This window comes from Glycine max, chromosome 3, assembly GCF_000004515.6.
Source record: "Glycine max cultivar Williams 82 chromosome 3, Glycine_max_v4.0, whole genome shotgun sequence".
Classification (NCBI taxonomy): domain Eukaryota; kingdom Viridiplantae; phylum Streptophyta; class Magnoliopsida; order Fabales; family Fabaceae; genus Glycine; species Glycine max.
The window spans coordinates 16,432,150-16,449,713 of NC_016090.4; the positions used below are offsets into that span (position 1 = coordinate 16,432,150).

At 34.3% G+C, this 17,564-nt stretch overlaps 1 non-coding gene across 1 annotated transcript; it reads right to left on the minus strand.

Moving 5' to 3' along the window:
* Positions 1-6,549: 6,549 nt before the first annotated feature.
* On the minus strand, positions 6,550-6,657 carry LOC121174682 (small nucleolar RNA R71). The gene has a single exon (XR_005890956.1). It is a non-coding gene; the product is annotated as a small nucleolar RNA R71 (small nucleolar RNA).
* Positions 6,658-17,564: the final 10,907 nt, after the last annotated feature.

The following is a 17,564-nucleotide window of genomic DNA, read 5'->3' on the forward strand; positions in this document are numbered from 1 at the left end:
CAAAACATGCAATTTTAACAAGAGACCAGAGCCTCCATTCAGAGCTTAACTAATCAGATGGGGCAATTGGCTACACAGTTAAATCAACAACAGTCCCAGAATTCTGACAGATTACCTTCTCAATCTGTCCAGAATCCCAAAAATGTGAGTGTCATTACATTGAGGTCGGGAAAGCAGTGTCAAGGACCTCAACCAGCAACATCTTCCTCATCCGCAAATGAACCTGCCCAACCTCACTCTACTCCAGAAAAAGATGATGACAAAAATTTAAAGAGTAAGTTACCTAACAATTTCTATGCAGGTGAATCTAAAGAGAAGCAGCATATCCCTCTTCCATTCCCTCCAAGAGAAATTTCCAACAAAAAAATGGAAAAGGCCGAGAAGGAGATCTTGGAAACATTTAGAAAAGTAGAGGTACACATACCTCTGCTGGATGCAATAAAGCAAATTCCAAGATATGCTAAATTCTTAAAGGAGTTGTGCACTAATAAGCGGAAGCTTAAAGGAAGTGAAAGAATTAGTATGGGTAGAAATGTCTCCGCATTGATTGGTAAATCTGTTCCCAAATCCCTGAAAAATGTAAAGATCCAGGTACATTCAGCATACCTTGTATTATAGGGAACAGTAAGTTTGACAATGTCATGCTAGATTTAGGAGCTTCTGTTAGTGTTATGCCTCTGTCTATTTTTAATTCTCTATCTCTTGGTCCTTTGCAGTCAACTGATGTGGTAATTCATTTAGCTAATAGAAGTGTTGCCTATCCTACTGGTTTCATAGAAGATGTCTTAGTTAGAGTTGGTGAACTGATTTTCCCTGTTGATTTTTATATTTTAAATATGGAGGAGGGATTTTCTTGAGGATCAGTTCCCATCATTCTAGGCAGACCTTTTATGAAAACTGCTAGAACTAAGATAGATATATATGCAGGCACACTATCTATGGAGTTTGGTGATATAACTGTGCATTTTAATATTCTTGATGCTATGAAACACCCATCTGAAGATCTTTCTGTATTTCGTGTTGAAATAATTGACCATATTGTTGATGAATACATGACTGATCTTCATTCTAATCTGCATGCATGTCACTCATCATGCATTGAATCTGAATTTGTACTTGATCATATGTCTGAATTTGATGTTGAGAGTGAATCTGAATTTGATATTGATTACATGTATGGTGATGTTTTACCTCTTGAGATTGATTTTATAAAGTCAGATAGAACTAACCATGTTTCAGGAAGTACACATACCTCTGACTTTCTTTATGAGGTGCAGGCTGAGAAACCATCTTTTTCTACCATTATCCAGTCGCCCACACCAGAATGAAAGCCTCTGCCATCAAATTTAAAATATGCTTACTTGGATGATAGCAAAAGTTTTCCAGTGATTATATCTGCCTCCCTTGTTGATGAGCAAGAGGAGAAGTTTTATCAGTTCTCAAGAAGCATAAGAAGGGTATAGGCTGGACCCTGGCGAACATTCCTGGTATTAGCCCATCCACATGTATGCATCGAATAAATTTAGATGATGGGGCTAAACCAATAAGACAACCACAACGAAGACTCAACCCGGTGATTCTTGATGTAATGAAGAAGGAGGTAACCAAGCTTTTGCAAGCTGGAATCATTTATCCTATCTCTGGCAGCCAATGGGTGAGTCCCATCCAGGTAGTCCGAAGAAAATCGGCCTCACCGTGATCAAAAATGAGAAGGAGGAGTTGATTCCTACTCGGGTGCAGAACAGTTGGAGTCTGCATCGACTATAGGAGGTTGAACCAGGTTACCAAAAAGGACCATTTTCCACTGTCATTCATTGACCAGATGCTTGAACGCCTGGCAGGTAAATCTCATTATTGTTTCCTTGATGGTTTTTCTGGTTATATGCAAATCACTATTGCTCCTGAGGATCAGGAAAAGATCACATTCACCTGCCCCTTTGGCACTTTTGCCTATAGGAGGATGCCTTTCGGCTAGTGCAATGCCCTTGGTACCTTCCAGTGGTGCATGATCAGTATTTTTAGTTATTTTTTAGAAAATTGCATAGAGGTGTTTATGGATGATTTCACTGTATATGGATCCTCTTTTGATATTTGTTTGGATAGTCTGGAAAAGGTTTTGAATAGATGCATTAAAACTAACCTTGTTCTAAATTTTGAAAAATGTCATTTTATGGTTGAGCAAGGTATAGTTTTAGGCCACATTATTTCCAATAAGGGCATTGAAGTAGATCCTGCAAAAATTTCTGTTATTTCACAATTGCCTTACCCCTCTTACGTGCGAGAGGTGCGATCGTTTCTTGATCATGCAGGATTCTACAGGCGCTTTATAAGAGATTTTAGCAAGGCACCTGATTGGACAGCCCCATTTGAGCTAATGTGCGATGCATCCAATTACACATTGGGGGTTGTCCTTGCTCAAAAGATCTCCTTACTTCAGCTTACTTCTTTTCCACCATGACTTAGGGAGTTTTTCTTTTCCTATCTCCTTCTTTACTTTTATTACATTTGTCCGACTCTATTTGATGGTTTAATTGCTTTTAATCTTTTAATTGTGCTACATTGAGGACAATGTGTTGTTTAAGTATGGGGGGAGTGTTCTTTGGTTTTGCTAGTTTTGTTAAATTTGTTAATTTTGTTAGTTTTGTTGGGTTTCTAGTTTAATATTTTAGGTCAATTATGTTTGCATGTACAACTTTGCATATTTTTCTTTGAATTATAGGATATGTTCAAGAAATGGGTAATTGTTCTGAAAATAAAAGTCTCTTGACATTTTGTGATTTGAAATCCTTGTTTTTCCTCTACATGTCATGATAGTTTTGAAAGCTCAATTTGAAAGTGATAAGTTTACCTTTGTGAGAATTTGAGTCATCCATCATCATAATCTTTTGGTGTGTTTTTCCCCATTGATTGCTTGCACAATAGCCTTGGCTTGATTCTTGTTGATGCTTCCTAATTCACTTGCATATTTGGAAATGATTTAGGCAATTTTGTTCTTATAAGCTTCTAGCCAAATGGAATTACCTTAAATTAATTCCATTGATAGCCCCTTTGAGCCTATGTTCCCCTTTCTTTGTTTTGAAGCTCATTACAAGCCTTAAGTGAAAAACCATGATATCACCTTTACCCTTAAGGAATTTTGGAGCTTTGGAATTGTTTTGGGAATATGTGTGGGGGGGTATGTTTCATTGGAAGATATGATTTTTGGCCATGCTTAATGTTTTATTTTGGCCATGCTTGATGTATATATATATATATTGCCTAGTTCTTGCTTTAATCTTCAAATTCGTACTGTTTAAAAAAATGAAAAAAAAATTCAATTGCTGCAAATTCTTCAAATTCGTATTGTTCAAAAAAAAAAGAGAAGAAGAAAAGAAGTGAAGTTGAATAAATGAGGTCTTGTTATGAGGACTTGATTTGGGAGCCTTGGTTGATTTTGTTGATATTAGAGGGTTTGGGTTTACTACTTGTGCTTAATTTCCACTTATTCTCCCATTGCTCCTCTATTCCTTTGGGATTTAGCTACTTATTCCATATTTTTTCCCCTACCTTGTCCTTGGCCTCATTACAACCTTTAAAGACCTTTTGATCCTCATGTGCATGTGTTTGTCAAGTTGTTTGTCAATTTTAGAATTTTGCCAAGTTTATGTGGTGTTTGTTTTCATGGCTGCTTCGAGAGTAAACAGCAGCCTAGACACTTGAGAGATAGAGTGTATATCTTGTGAGGCTTAATCACTTTTCATTCTTGAGCTGATTAACTATTTTGCCATGATTGGGTTGCTTGGATGATTTTCATGAATGTCTTGACTCTTTGGATCTCTTCATGTTAGATGTTACACATTCCTTTCATTCCTTGATGTTCATTGAGAAATATGTAAATGTTTTTGTTTGTCTCTCTTTGATATCCTTGGATTTTGTTCTTTATTTCATTTTGCCCATGAGTGCAAAAGGCTAAGTATGGGGGGTTTTGATGTGCCATTATTTTCTCCTATTTCTTAACCCTTTTTGCACCATTTTAAGTACTGATTAATCTTAATTGTCAAATTAATTAGGCAGTTTTATTATTTGGGCCCATTCAGCTAATTTGATGTTTTTAATCTAATTTCAGGAATTAATGAAGCATTGGGCTTGAATCCAAAATTGGGCTTGGACTTAAAGAGGGAAGACTATTTTATTCTACAAAATTTTATCTTATCTAGATATTATTTAGATTTGATCTCATCTAGATATTATTTCATCTAGATCTTATCTTATCTTATCTTATCTAGATTTGATTTTATTTAGATTTGATCTCATCTAGATATTATTTCATCTAGATCTTATCTTATCTTATCTTATCTTATCTAGATTTGATTTTATTTTATTTATGGGCTTGGATTTAAAACAGATTTGTAAGCTTTGGGGCTGGAAAACTATATAACAACACCAAGGTTCTAGTTTAGGCCTCTCTTCTCTCTCTCCTCTCCTCTCTCTCTTTTTCATTTTAGTTTTAGAGTACTACTCTCAATTCGTTTTAGTCTCTTTTTTGTTTTGGAAGAATAATTCTAGTTTTCTTCATTTTCTACTGATTAATGGAAGACTAAGTCTCCAGCGTTGTTTTCTCTTGAGGATCAAGCACAACTCTCTTTGAGGTTCTATTATTACTATTAAATTCTGATCAGTTTTTCCTCTTCACCAATTACTCTGTATTTGTTGCTATTAATCCATGCATGCTTAGTGCTTGATTAATTGTCTCTGCACTTAATTTACGTTCATGCTTAATGATCGTTCATGATTAATTGGTGTATGTGTTGCTTAATCACATAATGAATGCCTTATGTTAAATTCCGCTTAGTAATTTAATTTGGGGTTGGATTAAGTGGTTGAACTGGTAAAGGATAAACTCTCGTAACCTAGGACAAGAGACTTGCTTGTGAATCAAGGGGAAGCAACGTGTTTTAATTTTGATATTTTCTAATTCACATTTATTCGTTGTTTAATTTACAAAAGCAAACAACCCCCCCCCCAATTCGTTGCTATTTTCCTACTATCTGTTATGCACGTTTGGTTGACCATTGCTCGTTGGGAGACAACCTAGGTTCACTTCCTAGATACTGCATTTTTAATGTTTATTTGATTCGGGTACGGCCTCGATCAAATTTGGCACCGTTGCCGGGGAGCAGTATCCAAAGGTTCATAATAGCTAGTGATTCGTGTTTTATGTTTAGTTATTTTATGCTTTCGTGTGTGTTGTGTTAGTGTTGTGTTCGTGTTGCATTAAGTGTGTTTAGAGTCTTGTTATTTTGTTTAGTGTGGTGTTCTATTTTAGTTTTTCTGTTCAGCGCTTCTCCTATTTCAGTTTTGTGTTTTGCTGTGAATAGTGCTTTGCGACGGATTTAGCGACCACTTTTGTTGAACTGGAAAATAGGGTAGTAGTGGAAATCCCGTAACGACGGATTTTAGAGACCACTCTTGCTGAATTAATTGGGATTTTTTGTTTTGGTAGCTATAGTTGTTATTTTTGGCTGAATTTTTTTGTGTTCATTTCTTTTGATCCATATTTTGTGGGAAAAATAGTTGGAGCCCTTAGTTTGGTCAGATTTGAAAGTTCCAAAAAAGTAGCAAATTTGATTTTTGTCAAAACTTCAAACAGCCATAACTTTTGCTCCAGTTATCAGAATCGCTATTATTATATATCTATTTGGGGTAGAAAAAAATTTATCATGCCATGCCAGCTAGCCTATGGCGGGCTGAGGTCTCCTTCTTCCAAAAATTGCAATTCTGTCAAAAAAAAAATTATTTTCCAAGTATTATTCTCTTATTTTTCTTAACTTTTCATTTTTAGCTTCTATAGTTAGACTTTGAATTTTTGTTTGAAAATTTGTGTGCTATCTTCTCATCATTTTATAAGGTTTCTCACAAAATTTCAAGTCATTTAGATATCATTTAATGGTAGTTGTAGTTCAAACCTACATTGTTACTTGCATAAGAAGGCAACTAGTTGTGCATGTTGAATATAGTGTATGACTAGAGGCAATCCATCTGACTTACAACCCTTTGATCCTGAGATAGATATGACATTTCATAGATTAGTTAGACATCATTTAGTACCTTTTGAGCATCCTGAGCATTCTGTTATTGGTGATTTTGAGCATTATAATTTTGAACATTCTGATTTTGAACATTCTGAGAACATGGCCCAACCTCCACCCCGTGAAAAGACTCTATGGGAAATGGCTACACCTGATTTCACCTACGAAAGCTTGTGCATCCAATACCCTGATGAGGATGTCTCATATGTTCTTTAAACTGGACTAATTCATTTGCTTCCAAAGTTTCATGGCCTTGCAGGTGAAGACCCACACAAATATCTGAAAGAATTCCATATTGTCTGCTCCACCATGAAAACCCCAGATGTCTAGGAGGATCACATATTTCTGAAGGCTTTTCCTCATTCTTTAGAGGGAGTGGCAAAGGACTGGCTTTATTACCTTGCTCCAAGGTCCATCACAAGCTGGGATGACCTCAAGAGAGTATTCTTAGAAAAAAAATTTCCCTGCTTCCAGGACCATGGCCATCAGAAAGGATATTTCAGGCATTAGACAACTTAGTGGAGAGAGCTTATATGAATACTAGGAGAGATTTAAGAAACTATGTGCCAGTTGCCCTCACCACCATATTTTTTAGCAGCTTCTCCTCCAATATTTTTATGAAGGACTCAGTAACATGGAGAGAAGTATGACAGATGCTGCCAGTGGTGGAGCCCTAGGAGACATGACCCCTACTGAAGCCAGAAATTTAATTGAGAAGATGGCTTCAAACTCCTAGCAATTTAGTGCCAGAAGTGATGCTATTGTCATTAGAGGAGTGCATGAAGTAGCCACGAATTCATCTTCATCAGCTGAGACTAAGAAGCTTGAAGGTAAACTAGATGCCTTGGTTAACCTGATAACCCAGCTGGCCATGAATCAAAAATCTGCACCTGTCGCCAGACTCTGTGGTTTATGCTCCTCTGCCGACCACCACACAGACCTTTGCCCTTCTGTGCAACAATCTAAAGCAATTGAACAGCCTGAAGCTTATGCTGCAAACATCTACAACAGACCTCCTCAACCTCAGCAGCAAAATCAGCCACAACAGAACAATTATGACCTCTCCAACAACAGGTACAATCCCGGGTGGAGGAATCATCCCAACCTTAGATGGTTGAATCCTTCACAACAACAACAGCAACAACAACAACAACAACCTTATTTTCAGAATGTTGCTGGCCCAAGTAGACCATACGTTCCTCCACCAATCCAACAACAACAACAGCAACAGCCCCAGAAACAGCAAACAGTTGAGGCTCCTCCACAACCTTCCCTTGAAGAACTTGTGAGGCAAATGACTATGCAAAACATGCAATTTTAACAAGAGACCAGAGCCTCCATTCAGAGCTTAACTAATCAGATGGGGCAATTGGCTACACAGTTAAATCAACAACAGTCCCAGAATTCTGACAGATTACCTTCTCAATCTGTCTAGAATCCCAAAAATGTGAGTGCCATTACATGAATGGTCGGGAAAGCAGTGTCAAGGACCTCAACCAGCAACATCTTCCTCATCCGCAAATGAACCTGCCCAACCTCACTCTACTCCAGAAAAAGATGATGACAAAAATTTAAAGAGTAAGTTACCTAACAATTTCTATGCAGGTGAATCTAAAGAGAAGCAGCATATCCCTCTTCCATTCCCTCCAAGAGAAATTTCCAACAAAAAAATGGAAGAGGCCGAGAAGGAGATCTTGGAAACATTTAGAAAAGTAGAGGTACACATACCTCTGCTGGATGCAATAAAGCAAATTCCAAGATATGCTAAATTCTTGAAGGAGTTGTGCACTAATAAGCGGAAGCTTAAAGGAAGTGAAAGAATTAGTATGGGCAGAAATGTCTCCGCATTGATTGGTAAATCTGTTCCCCAAATCCCTGAAAAATGTAAAGATCCAGGTACATTCAGCATACCTTGTATTATAGGGAACAGTAAGTTTGACAATGTCATGCTAGATTTAGGAGCTTCTGTTAGTGTTATGCCTCTGTCTATTTTTAATTCTCTATCTCTTGGTCCTTTGCAGTCAACTGATGTGGTAATTCATTTAGCTAATAGAAGTGTTGCCTATCCTACTGGTTTCATAGAAGATGTCTTAGTTAGAGTTGGTGAACTGATTTTCCCTGTTGATTTTTATATTTTAAATATGGAGGAGGGATTTTCTTGAGGATCAGTTCCCATCATTCTAGGCAGACCTTTTATGAAAACTGCTAGAACTAAGATAGATATATATGCAGGCACACTATCTATGGAGTTTGGTGATATAACTGTGCATTTTAATATTCTTGATGCTATGAAACACCCATCTGAAGATCTTTCTGTATTTCGTGTTGAAATAATTGACCATATTGTTGATGAATACATGACTGATCTTCATTCTAATCTGCATGCATGTCACTCATCATGCATTGAATCTGAATTTGTACTTGATCATATGTCTGAATTTGATGTTGAGAGTGAATCTGAATTTGATATTGATTACATGTATGGTGATGTTTTACCTCTTGAGATTGATTTTATAAAGTCAGATAGAACTAACCATGTTTCAGGAAGTACACATACCTCTGACTTTCTTTATGAGGTGCAGGCTGAGAAACCATCTTTTTCTACCATTATCCAGTCGCCCACACCAGAATGAAAGCCTCTACCATCAAATTTAAAATATGCTTACTTGGATGATAGCAAAAGTTTTCCAGTGATTATATATGCCTCCCTTGTTGATGAGCAAGAGGAGAAGTTTTATCAGTTCTCAAGAAGCATAAGAAGGGTATAGGCTGGACCCTGGCGAACATTCCTGGTATTAGCCCATCCACATGTATGCATCGAATAAATTTAGATGATGGGGCTAAACCAATAAGACAACCACAACGAAGACTCAACCCGGTGATTCTTGATGTAATGAAGAAGGAGGTAACCAAGCTTTTGCAAGCTGGAATCATTTATCCTATCTCTGGCAGCCAATGGGTGAGTCCCATCCAGGTAGTCCCGAAGAAAACCGGCCTCACCGTGATCAAAAATGAGAAGGAGGAGTTGATTCCTACTCGGGTGCAGAACAGTTGGAGTCTGCATCGACTATAGGAGGCCGAACCAGGTTACCAAAAAGGACCATTTTCCACTGTCATTCATTGACCAGATGCTTGAACGCCTGGCAGGTAAATCTCATTATTGTTTCCTTGATGGTTTTTCTGGTTATATGCAAATCACTATTGCTCCTGAGGATCAGGAAAAGATCACATTCACCTGCCCCTTTGGCACTTTTGCCTATAGGAGGATGCCTTTCGGCTAGTGCAATGCCCTTGGTACCTTCCAGTGGTGCATGATCAGTATTTTTAGTTATTTTTTAGAAAATTGCATAGAGGTGTTTATGGATGATTTCACTGTATATGGATCCTCTTTTGATATTTGTTTGGATAGTCTGGAAAAGGTTTTGAATAGATGCATTAAAACTAACCTTGTTCTAAATTTTGAAAAATGTCATTTTATGGTTGAGCAAGGTATAGTTTTAGGCCACATTATTTCCAATAAGGGCATTGAAGTAGATCCTGCAAAAATTTCTGTTATTTCACAATTGCCTTACCCCTCTTACGTGCGAGAGGTGCGATCGTTTCTTGATCATGCAGGATTCTACAGGCGCTTTATAAGAGATTTTAGCAAGGCACCTGATTGGACAGCCCCATTTGAGCTAATGTGCGATGCATCCAATTACACATTGGGGGTTGTCCTTGCTCAAAAGATCTCCTTACTTCAGCTTACTTCTTTTCCACCATGACTTAGGGAGTTTTTCTTTTCCTATCTCCTTCTTTACTTTTATTACATTTGTCCGACTCTATTTGATGGTTTAATTGCTTTTAATCTTTTAATTGTGCTACATTGAGGACAATGTGTTGTTTAAGTATGGGGGGGAGTGTTCTTTGGTTTTGCTAGTTTTGTTAAATTTGTTAATTTTGTTAGTTTTGTTGGGTTTCTAGTTTAATATTTTAGGTCAATTATGTTTGCATGTACAACTTTGCATATTTTTCTTTGAATTATAGGATATGTTCAAGAAATGGGTAATTGTTCTGAAAATAAAAGTCTCTTGACATTTTGTGATTTGAAATCCTTGTTTTTCCTCTACATGTCATGATAGTTTTGAAAGCTCAATTTGAAAGTGATAAGTTTACCTTTGTGAGAATTTGAGTCATCCATCATCATAATCTTTTGGTGTGTTTTTCCCCATTGATTGCTTGCACAATAGCCTTGGCTTGATTCTTGTTGATGCTTCCTAATTCACTTGCATATTTGGAAATGATTTAGGCAATTTTGTTCTTATAAGCTTCTAGCCAAATGGAATTACCTTAAATTAATTCCATTGATAGCCCCTTTGAGCCTATGTTCCCCTTTCTTTGTTTTGAAGCTCATTACAAGCCTTAAGTGAAAAACCATGATATCACCTTTACCCTTAAGGAATTTTGGAGCTTTGGAATTGTTTTGGGAATATGTGTGGGGGGGTATGTTTCATTGGAAGATATGATTTTTGGCCATGCTTAATGTTTTATTTTGGCCATGCTTGATGTATATATATATATATTGCCTAGTTCTTGCTTTAATCTTCAAATTCGTACTGTTTAAAAAAATGAAAAAAAAAATCAATTGCTGCAAATTCTTCAAATTCGTATTGTTCAAAAAAAAAAAAGAGAAGAAGAAAAGAAGTGAAGTTGAATAAATGAGGTCTTGTTATGAGGACTTGATTTGGGAGCCTTGGTTGATTTTGTTGATATTAGAGGGTTTGGGTTTACTACTTGTGCTTAATTTCCACTTATTCTCCCATTGCTCCTCTATTCCTTTGGGATTTAGCTACTTATTCCATATTTTTTCCCCTACCTTGTCCTTGGCCTCATTACAACCTTTAAAGACCTTTTGATCCTCATGTGCATGTGTTTGTCAAGTTGTTTGTCAATTTTAGAATTTTGCCAAGTTTATGTGGTGTTTGTTTTCATGGCTGCTTCGAGAGTAAACAGCAGCCTAGACACTTGAGAGATAGAGTGTATATCTTGTGAGGCTTAATCACTTTTCATTCTTGAGCTGATTAACTATTTTGCCATGATTGGGTTGCTTGGATGATTTTCATGAATGTCTTGACTCTTTGGATCTCTTCATGTTAGATGTTACACATTCCTTTCATTCCTTGATGTTCATTGAGAAATATGTAAATGTTTTTGTTTGTCTCTCTTTGATATCCTTGGATTTTGTTCTTTATTTCATTTTGCCCATGAGTGCAAAAGGCTAAGTATGGGGGGTTTTGATGTGCCATTATTTTCTCCTATTTCTTAACCCTTTTTGCACCATTTTAAGTACTGATTAATCTTAATTGTCAAATTAATTAGGCAGTTTTATTATTTGGGCCCATTCAGCTAATTTGATGTTTTTAATCTAATTTCAGGAATTAATGAAGCATTGGGCTTGAATCCAAAATTGGGCTTGGACTTAAAGAGGGAAGACTATTTTATTCTACAAAATTTTATCTTATCTAGATATTATTTAGATTTGATCTCATCTAGATATTATTTCATCTAGATCTTATCTTATCTTATCTTATCTAGATTTGATTTTATTTTATTTATGGGCTTGGATTTAAAACAGATTTGTAAGCTTTGGGGCTGGAAAACTATATAACAGCACCAAGGTTCTAGTTTATGTCTCTCTTCTCTCTCTCCTCTCCTCTCTCTCTTTCTCGTTTTAGTTTTAGAGTACTACTCTCAATTCGTTTTAGTCTCTTTTTCGTTTTGGAAGAATAATTCTAGTTTTCTTCATTTTCTACTGATTAATGGAAGGCTAAGTCTCCAGCGTTGTTTTCAATTGAGGATCAAGCACAGTTCTCTTTGAGGTTCTATTATTATTATTAAATTCTGATCAGTTTTTCCTCTTCACCAATTACTCTATATTTGTTGTTATTAATCCATGTATGCTTAGTGCTTGATTAATTGTCTGTGCTTAATTTACGTTCATGCTTAATGATCGTTCATGATTAATTGGTGTATGCGCTGCTTAATCACATAATGAATGCCTTATGTTAAATTTCTCTTAGTAATTTAATTTGGGGTTGGATTAAGTGGTTGAACTGATAAATGATAAACTCTCGTAACCTAGGATAAGGGACTTGCTTGTGAATCAAGGGGAAGCAACGTGTTTTAATTTTGATATTTTCTAATTCACATTTATTCGCTATTTAATTTACAAAAGCAAACAGCCCCCCCCCCAATTTGTTACTATTTTCCTACTATCTGTTATGAACGTTTGGTTGACCATTGCTCGTTGGGAGACGACCTATAATCACTTCCTAGATACTGCATTTTTAATGTGTATTTGATTCGGGTACGACCTCGATCAGGTTGCTTGAGGATTGACATAGGCACAGGAAGTGGCCGAACCAGGATAAAACGAGTTTGCATTTCTCTCTTCCCTATCTTGGTTATTTTATAAACCAGGATAAAAACGAGTTTGCATTTCTCTCTTCCCTATCTTGGTTATTTTATCCCGCATATTTTGATTTTTCATACTTGAAGAATTTTTTTGATATAGTTTGCATCTTCATCTTCAACTTCAATATTCTTAACATATATATTTAAAAAAGGAGTTAGAAGTCAATTAATCAAGAAATTTTTTAAACTTAATCCCCCCCCCCCCTCTCTTAAGTTATTGAGGTCACTTGCCCAACAATTTGTTTATAAGAGAATAAGAAAATAAGATTCTAAAAAACTCTGAAGATTTTTGTAGACAAGTCACATATTTATAGGCCCTTGATGGCTTTTCAAAAAAAATTGAAGAGATGTGACTTTTCAGAATATATTTCAAAAGTTATTTTACTCATAATCGATTATAGTTTCTTGGTAATCGATTACACAATTACATATTGAGGAGTCATGACTTTTCAATATGAAATTTTGAAGTTTCATTACCGGTAATCGATTACAAGAAAGTGAAAATCAATTACAAGAAAGTGGTAATCGATTACAACATTTAAATTTCAAATTTCAAACTTCTTTTTGAAAAGTTTCTATAGTAATTTGTCTCTGGTAATCGATTACAGTGCCTAATAATCGATTACCAATGGAAAAACCCTTATTTTAGCAATGATAAAATATTTTAAAAACTTTTTGTAATCATTTTGAAAATCATGTTTTGAGGCCAAACCTTTTCAACCAATAAGAGATTCTTTTAACAAAAATAAACTGAGTCTTATCTTATTTTCTTGATCTTGAATTTTGACTTGAAGTACCCTCTGTTACATCTTGGCATCATCAAAACCTTCATATACATACATTCATAGATGTGAGAATGCTTTGATTGGAAAGACATTGAGATTCTAAATCTCTTCAGTGGTTGTTAATTAAGTTTTAAATTGTACATATAATTGTCATTACGCATTGACTTGTGTAATTCAAGTACACAGGAAATTAAAACAAAAGATATAGGAAATAATATTTTTAAGTTCCAACTTTCAAGTGTATAAATTGTTGGTGGTTCCTTCTATTTCAAGTTTCAATAATCCTTTCAATTATATTTTTTTTTAAAGAAAATAAAATATATTTAATTAAAAATTATAATCAACAAAGAGTGTAATTAGGAACTATTTTTATTATTTTTATATGGCCTTTACCTACAGAAGACCGTAGGAGCAAGTAAATTGACTTTTACTTACAGTTAGAGATTGTATGTATAAATTAATATATTTTACCTACACGTTTGTAATTGTAGGTGTTACCTATAGTGATAGTCAAATTTGACTATTGGTAAAAATATATCCATGGGTGAAGTCTATGGTGACAAACTATTAGATGTCACTGTATATCCCCTCAAAGTTGACACCTAAAACGCCCACAAAGTCCTTTATACATCTATCTACGGATTTTGGACTTCTAGTGACAGTTTTTGTCTGTAAGTATAAGTCATTTTGCTTGTAGTGACGTGGAAACATCAATGCATGTATTCTTTACATGTGATATTATTTTGGGGTGCTAGAATCGTGCACACTTAAGCCAAGTTATACAAAGAAATATTATGCTAGCAGAATCATGTTCCGAGATGATTTTTTCACTACTTGCATGCTTGCAGCAGGAGCAAATCAATCAAATGGCAATGGTGTTGTGGGGGATCTGGAAGGGACAAAATGAAAAACTATGGAATAACATCCAATTCTCGGACCAGTCAATGGTGAGGACAAGTGATGAATTTTATCGAATCTAGAAAAATGACAACTCGAAGGGATCTAAGCCTATAGCAGGGAACATAATAAATTAGAATATGCAATGGAAAAAACTAGCAGTGGGATTATCGAAGTGTAATGTTGATGTGAGTTTCTTTGAATATCAAAACAAAACAGGTGCGGGGATGACCAAAGACGTCTTATGGTGGCCAGAATAGCATGGAAGGAGCCATGTATGCAAGTCTATGAAGGAGAAGCTTGGAGCCTCTTGGAAACTTTGAAGTATGCTGCAAATAAGGAGCCAAGTTGTCATTTTCGAAAGTGATTGTAAGCTTGTGGTTGATAGTATCAGATCCCACCGAATTGACATCTCAGAGGGAGGGAACTTAGTTAATGAGTGTAAGAAATTATTGATCCAAAGTTCATCCTGTGTGTTAGAATTTGTAAAGACACAAGCTAATAGGGTTGCTCATGAACTAGCAAGGATGACCCCTTTTATCCTAGTCTCTATGTTTTTTTAGCATGTAATACCTTGTGTGGAGAATTTGATGACTAATGAGATGAGATAAGTATTATTTAGAAGAAGAAGAAGACAAAGAAGAAGAAGCAACTAAGAATTTAATCAACTAAAATTGTCTAAAGGAGAATTGGTTAATTTTACCACACTACCTTCTCATATTTTACATTTTAGATTTATTTTTTGGATGATCATGATTGTTATAAATTATTTATTAGTTTTATTAATAATTAATCTTTACTGAGAAATCTGAGTGGTCACTTTTAGTAGTTTTACTTTTTAATTATATTTTTTTCATCTACAAGACTCAAATACGAGATATTGCTTAAGGCAATCGAGTCTAATATCTTTCAAATCATCAACTTGTTGATACTTTTACATATTTTAACCTTCTTGTTTTATCTCAAAATAATTGATGTTTTAAAATTTCAAAGTATGTTTATTTTTTGCTATGGATTATACCCTTAGCTATTATAGTTGAGATAAATAATCATTCGTAATATAATTTATTATTACTAGTGAGAGATTAAATAAGGGTTTTAGTTTAAAATTATATTCATTAAATATTTTTTAATCCACGTACTTAACTATAAATATTTAACAATATGGAATGGAGATAGTAGTTGGTAACCCTAGTTAACATATCTTTTACGTCACACATGAATACGGGTTAGTAGTTAGCCTGTGTGTGAGAAAATTTTCCTCTGTAATTTAGGAGTCACCTCTGACCTTTAGAGATCTCAAGAGTCAAATTAATATTTTTTGGAGTACCATATTGTCATTATTATATTTTGTAGGAATAAAATAAAAATGGTACTGCTACCAGTCGACATTGCTGTATCATGTCACAATCGATTTTGAATTCGGGAAGGTATAATTCGTGCAAATTAATTAGACCAACTCTTGGCACAGCATAACCAAACATTGAACTTTTCTTTCCCAATACGACGGGAAGAACATAGACCAGTGAGGCAGTGACTTATTCCCTTTGACATAAATATATTTTATTTTGTTTTATGAGAAAAAATATTATACGTACTGTAAAAAAAATTACATAATTACAATTTAACATACATGATGATAAATTTATTAACTTTTAAAATAATTATCTTTAAATAATTTAAATGATAATTTGTGATGGAATGATTATATCAAATTTATGTATAAACATTAAACTCATATTTTATTTCTCAAACTACTTTTTTTCTACTGCTTTTTTTAAATCTTTCTAATCGATTCTAAAATTTCGTTTATCATTTTTAAAAGCACCAAGAAGTCAAAAATTAAATTCTTAACGTTATACTTTTAATTTTTATACATTGATAATAAACTGACAACTTAATTATTTCTTTTAATCAATTTTTTATATGAAATTATTAATGTGGTGGTAAATGAATCAATAAGCCTTAACGAAACTTGATTACTTAAAAAAAAATACAAGGTTTTGAAATGTATTGCAACTTTACAAGAAAATATTTAATCAGCACTCGTAGTATAAAGTTTCTATACTTTCATCTAATCATATATTATTATTTATGAAAAAATTATTTATTTCATCTAATCATTGCAATTTTTCAAGAATTTAATCAGCAATCATAGTATAAAGTTTCTAATCAATTTACACTGTAAAAATCTTTACACTATAAATATATAAAAATTAAACTCATTTTACAAACACTCAATTGTATCCCACGTTCCCTGTGCACATGCTATAAACTAAAGTGTCAAGCATTTTCGGTAACGGCATGAGCAATAAGAATCAGATTAAAGATCAGAAATTAAGGACGAAAAATATAGGCAAATTCAACTGGGAAAGGGAGACCCTACGGATAAAGGTGAAAAACAAGGAACGAAATGATAAATGACAAGGCTCCAAATATCAGACAATAAAAATGACAACGTAATTATAGGCAACTTCACAATATTATAAAAAAAATATGCATATTCTGATATTCTAGTAGGAAGTGTAATAATACAAGAAATAAATTTATAATTTACGATATTGATGTAAAATAGCTTATATATACCAATTTGAGACAGCTGCAATTTCACAATTTCAGCTCTTTTTTTAGTAAAAAGGAAACTATTTTAAAAATAATATACATCGTATTACTCTAAGGCAACCTCGGTTGGCTATGTATATGCATTTTGTTAAAGAAGGAATTAAAAAAAAATTAAAAAAAAATAAAAGGCTTCACGTTACACACCAGTCTTGAGGGACTATAAACGGTAACAAGTGTATTTCTTTTTTACTGAATAAACGGTGACAAGTTAATAACATGTTGCACATTGACAATAAATTACACTTCTAAGGTTTCATCAACTCCTATTAATAGGAATGTTACATTCATCCATGAGCGAATTTTTATCAAAAAAGTATTTAATAATACTCAAACGTAGCCTAGTACAAAATACAATCAGAAGCAGTTAGTAATAAAATCTTATCTAACTTCACTTAATATATTTTCATATACATTAAGAGTTATTTAATACTTTATCAATTAACTACATTATGTTTTTCAAAATATAAATAAATATTGGCAATTGACTATAAATTTACATATCTATAAATATTCAATTTATTTTAAATATTGCATGCATGATCATTAAAATAAGCCATGATTCAATAGTTAAATTTGTCAAATTTGTAAATGTTCACGACTTACTCTTAAGAGTAAGTAGTAGTAGGTCTTCTCCCTTCTCTACGGAGATTTGAGTGGTAACATGACATTTTTACTGTTGTTGAATTTTGAGGGGTGCCACCACCCTGCAAAATTCAACCCATTTGTCAGGAGAATCAGT